The sequence below is a fragment of the Myotis davidii genome, unplaced genomic scaffold, assembly GCF_000327345.1.
Source record: "Myotis davidii unplaced genomic scaffold, ASM32734v1 scaffold616, whole genome shotgun sequence".
Classification (NCBI taxonomy): domain Eukaryota; kingdom Metazoa; phylum Chordata; class Mammalia; order Chiroptera; family Vespertilionidae; genus Myotis; species Myotis davidii.
The window spans coordinates 261038-267037 of NW_006291965.1; positions in this window are offsets into that span (position 1 = coordinate 261038).

Below are 6000 nucleotides of genomic sequence, written 5' to 3' on the forward strand. Positions count from 1 at the left end.
GAGATACAGTAATATGTAGTATGTATATATAGGATTCCCTCTCTTTTTTAAAATATATTTTTATTGATTTCAGAGAGAAAGGGAGGGGGAGAGAAAGATAGAAACATCAATGATGAGAGAGAATCATTGATAGGCTGCCTCCTGCATGCCCCCTATTGGGGATTGAGCCTGCAACCCAGGCATGTGTCCTTGATCAGAATCAAACCTGGGACCCTTCAGTCTGGAGGCCGATGCTCTATCCACCGAGCCAAACCAACCAGGGCTAGGACTTCCTCTCTTTTTAAAACACAAATGTAATGTAAGCCTACTTTATACATTGTTCTGCATCTTCTTTTTAAACTTAAGCATACATCTTAGGCATTGTGCCTTATTACATGCCTCATTATTTTAAAAGCATATTTAATTTTATGGGTAGACATAATATATCTCTTTCATGTTGATGGGCATCTAAGTTGTCACCAATCTTTTGCTATTAATAAAGCTATTATCATTGCTTAAATAAGTAACTTGGGATATTTAAAAAAAGACTGTCTAGTTTGTACCCAGCAAACTTTACCATTATTCCCTAAAACTGGTTATTTATCTGAATCAAACTGGTGACCCCAAATGCCAAAGCCCTAATGTGTGGGCCTGTGAGGCTCTCTAATCTATGCAAAGTCAGTACCAATTAGAAGCATTTATTAAAGTTTCCATATAAAGTGCCAGCTAAACGGTATATATTAATGCATGTCGAAATTAGCCCCCGTGTAAATTGTTTCCGAAAGCACACAACCAGTAGGAATCTCTGCAATTGCTGTTTATGAAATTTCCTCCTGGTGCTGCCCAAGCAGCAATTCTTGATGTTATAAATTAGCGACCAAAGTTACACAGCGCTGACATGGTCAATGGAAATCCAACATCAATATGGGCAATCCCCAGTGTGCACGGTGATTCCTCCGGCCGGTCCACCTATGCCCATCCCTGCATGGCATACACCATGATGCTAATGGCTAAGTGTATCAAACTGTGTTTTTGTTAAATCAGCACCACGATCTACATTGACAGTACACGATTCTAACTCAATACCTTCTCCACTGACATCTTTCCCCAAAAGTTGCCATGTGCCATGTTTACTTCATTCTTTTTCATTTCAGTTGATCCCAATCCAGAGAAAGTCTTACCTTAAAGACTTCCATACGCTCTCAATCCTCATGCCCTCCCTCTACTTTAGGAAGATACAGTTAGTCTCTGTCATCACTTTTTGCTTACTTTTTTTCTTGTATTGTCTTCCCCTTTTGTCTTTTGCTTCCTCTCTTCATTATGACTGGCAACTCAGAAATAGCCCCAATCATGATTGATAGGCATTAGAGAAGTCCCCGTGATAATCCTCTATCAAGAAAAAGGAAAAGCTACAATTTTTAAAGTGAAATTCATGTAATAAGAACAAGTGTAGCGACATTCCCAGAAGCGCCCTTTAAAAAATTCTACCCCCCATACACCTGTCTTCCTCAAGAAGCCATATTAATGATAATCTACTACTTATTAATAATGCTCAGCAGCAGCATTGACAGTGTTTTGTCATTTCTCACTGCAATTTAATGACATTATGCTTTCTTCATGCAGCCTCCTTGGCTCAGAATGACCTGCCCTTAATTTTTTGCCTTTAACAAACCTCTTCATCTTTGAAACCTTTGAAGAATAAATTGTTTCTTCTCCTGTATCCCTCCATCAAGTTGCTTTTGTTGCTATTTAACACCTATTTCACTTTGTCTCAAATTATTTGTATTTGTCTCTCCTCCTTAGCCTCCAAGGCCCTAGAGAGACTGAGCCCTGTTAACACATGTAAACCTCTTTGCTGGGAGCACATCTGTCTGCCACATGGTAAATGAACATGAAGCATATACTGAAATGAAACTGGCTTCTATGGGTTGGGCGAGGAACCTAAAGGCCACTCACAAAGTTATCTCCCTGCAAAAATGCATTGGTTTTCAAACAATTGACTAATTGGTTTATTTAAAATACTACTTTATTCCATAATAGTTTTAGGAAATCTGTAGATGTTCACCTGTTTTTATAGGAGCATATTTTGTAAACTGAAGATCAATACAAGAAAAAAGGAAGAGCCCAGATATGTGAGCCATAGAATCTTATATAGTCATAAAAGTTGGGCTACAAGTTTGGCTCTGAGCTTCCTAGCAGCCAAAGCACAAAAGAAAATATGTTCACCATGTTTCTCATTGGCCAGAAGGAGAAAACATACCATTGCTTGGGGGAAGCAAAATTAATTCTGAAACAAAAACTCCTGTATATGATTTTTAAATGGGATATTGAGTAGGCAAACAATGACTTTCAGTTGGATGTTGGTGAATAATTTCTTCTGGGGACTGCTAATAAAGGGCCATATGGCAAGGGGCAGAACCAGAGAGGTTAAAGTGGTGACATTATTTTATCTGCTCATAAATAACAAAAATTATTGGAAGATGTCTAATAATTAAACCCATGCCACACCTAAAATAGCATCTTAGAAATAGGTGTAAAATTGTTTTGTTTTTGTCATTGGTTTTATTTGTTTGTAATAACAATGAAGACATGTATATTTCTGCTTTGTAGAAATTTTGAATGGGAATTTGTAGATAATTGACTTAATATTTCTGAGGTTTAGCATGGGTTCAACAAGTAGTATATTTAAAAATGGTACAAAAGCCTATAGTCTTCCTGAAATTATTATGGAATAAAGTAGGATTATCAATAAACCAATGAGTTAATTGTTTGAAAACCAATACATTTTTACAGAGTTTTACATTTAATCATTGAACAGGGATATTATTAAAATAGAAATAAATTAAAATGATTTTCTCTCAGGAAATATAATCTTTAAAAAAACAAACAAGATTTTCAAAATTAAGAGTTTCATTGAATTTTGTTTTCCCCATACAATGAAGTAGCAATTCCAGAAAAATAAAGATTCCATGTAATAAATTAGCACACAACTAGAAAAGGCCAACAAGAAGAGTGGTTTGGGGGTTTTAAAAAGATTAGTCAACCTCTTTGGAAACTTCCAGGAGGGCTATTTGGGTCTCACTGTCAGAAGTAAATCAGCCATCGGATAGTAACTAAATTCTATGCAAGCCAAAATCAACTGTGCCTTTAAATTTCATTTTAAACATGTTTTTAAAACCACAAGTAAATAAACTGTATAGCTAGAACATTAAATCATACCACAATTTTCTAAATGTGTTTCTCTTACAGTTGGCCAACTTTTCTAAATCCTTATATGCTTATTGTTAAGTAGTGTTAAGTAGAAGATGCCCATCATTCCTTCTAAAGTTATCCAACAGGAAAATTTATAGCACTGTTTTTATTAACTCTCCAATAATCTCCAAAATATCTCTTGAACCCAAGGTGGGGGTAGGGGGGGGTGATCAGACTTATTTACAGTGCTCTGGAGCATGAGACTGTAAAATGGGGAGTGTTCACCCCCAAAATAGTTTACTAATAAAAATAACCAGACTTTTGAGTCACTCCTCATTATTGGGTTTTATTTATAGAGTTCTGTACTGTTGGTCTGGAAAAACAGTGGAGATGAGAGGTTAAATTAACTGCTAAGCAAAATATATCAAGAATATACTTGAAACTTGAGCAGAATTTGAAATTGAGCTGCACTGATACTTCTTGCAAGGTCACTGCATGATGAAAATGTAATTTTCTTTTAGTAGGGAAGCTGATGCAAGAGTACTCATGGTTAGCAGCTCTAACCCAGTGACAATCCACTTAGAAAGGAGAATGAAAGATATAAATGATCCAGTGCATCTCAATACACCAACTGCAATTTAAGTTAGGTTACAATCTCATGAGCAAGCACTGACCACTACAGACAGCCAGGGATGTAACCTAATATTTAAAGATGGCATTGAAGAAACAATCTGGGGAGCTAAATGTAACTGAAGAAAAATAAATAACTAAGGACCCCTAAACTAATTTTTCCTCATCAACCTTCTATTGCCCCTTATTCTATTGAACAATGATGCCTCAGCCATCCAAGGAAACTCGGTATTTTGAACTCCAAAATGCTAATTCTTAGCCAATCACTATGCATTATTTATAAGGCTGAAGATATTTAAATAAATGCATTCTTCAAATGTAGTCCAAAAAGCATAAAAATTCTTTTGAAGTTAGGATCAAACTGTCGTATAGTGTGCACAGACTTTTGCTGAGCAACCTGGACATTCTGCGCTTACTTACAGAAAGAGGCAGAGTCAGCAAGCAGCGTTGGCCACTATGAAACTTCTAAGGGCAAAGTTGCATGGGAGCATTTCTGCTTCGACTGGGACATCATCCAACACTGAAAGAGATTAAGTTTTGAGAAGGTGCCACATTATCAGTAGATCCGTGTTCAAAAATCTCTCCACCCTTGCTTCTCTTTGAAGGAATACTGTTCAAGGCTAAATAAAATTTTCCAAGGCTACTGGTTGTTAGCATTTCTTTGCCTGGGAATCCAGGCTTGAAGTAGAACACAAGTGGGGATTTGCCAGCTGTGGTGTACATAAATTACTCAAGCAGCTAGTTGGTGTGATCAATCTTCACTTGTGTGTGTGTGTGTGTGTGTGTGTGTGTACGTGTGCAAATGTGCACCCCCTAGCATCAGTGTCTTCAATGCCTTAGAATATGAAGGGGAGATATTAAGAGAGTGAGGCAAGATAGGGAACAACTAAATCCAGGCTGGGTCCCCGTGCTTGCTCAGTCAGATACTGTGAATGGTGTAAAGGAAATGAAAGGGTGTGTGCAATAAAACTGCTGGTTGAGAAAGATATGAGTGAGGCTGCACAGTGAGCTGATAGTCACTGGCAGTTGTTACTAGGAAAGAAACAAGGAAATTCTTCCAAGCAAAGAAATAAGGAAAAAGGAGACGGAAGAATGTAGTGGGGGAAAACATGATACTCTAGGTTGGTGCTTCTTAAACATTAGGGTATATCAGAATCCCTTGGGGACTGGAACAAATGCAGACTTCTGGACTCCACTCCCACAGAAACGGACTTAGTAGGTCTGAGATGGCACCTGGGTATTTGCATTGCTAATAAGATCCCAGGTCACGCCTTTCTGCTGTTCCGGGACCACACCTTTCAAGTAGCGAGACTGTGGGTGCTGACAGATCTGAGTCTGAAGCCCTGCTCTGCCATCGCCTAATTTTGTGCCTTTAGGGAAATTTCCTAGACTCCCTGACTCTTGGTTTCTCTGTCCTTAAGGATGATGTTATACATACAAGTGTTGCGAAGATTAAAGGAAGTAACATAATTAAAAGATTTAAGCAGCTGGGACATAATAGACACTTTACAAATACTCTCATGCCCACCCCTCTGAGGGCAGACGAAGGGAAATGGAAGCATGCCCAGGAGCAGCTCCAGGAAAAGGGCCAGAGGCTGTGTGTCCAGAATGGAAAACAGTGTGATCAAACCTGGGCAGTCATCGGAATCAACTGGGGTGACATTAGGAGTGGAGATTTCTGGGCCCCAGCCTTGAGTCCAAGGACCAAGTGGAGTCAGTGGCCCTAGCACGGAGACTGGGCGACTCTGAGGCCAGCCCAAGGTGCGCCCAGTGACATATAGAAACCTGAGTATGTGATTTCTAAGGCAGAGCCTTGGACAGCAGAGACCAGGAAGACAACACAGGGAACTAGGAAGACAAAGTTGTAGATTCAGAGGCAATAATGAAATTAGGAGAAACCAGAGAAAGCAGCAGAGAAGAAAGAGGAGTGACAGAAGGAGCAGTGTGGGTATGTGTTTAGGTTACCAAACTTTGACCTATACTTATAAGAGGCAGATGAGCCCTAGCTGGTTTGGCTCAGTGGATAGAGCATCGGCCCATGGACTGAAGGGTCTGGGCTCGATTCTGGTCAAGGGCATGTACCTCGGTTGCAGGCTCAGCGTGTGCAGGGGGCGACTAATTGATGTGTCTCTCTCACATTGATGTTTTTCTCTGTCTCTCCCCATCCCTTCCACTCTCTCTAAAAATCAATGGAAAAAT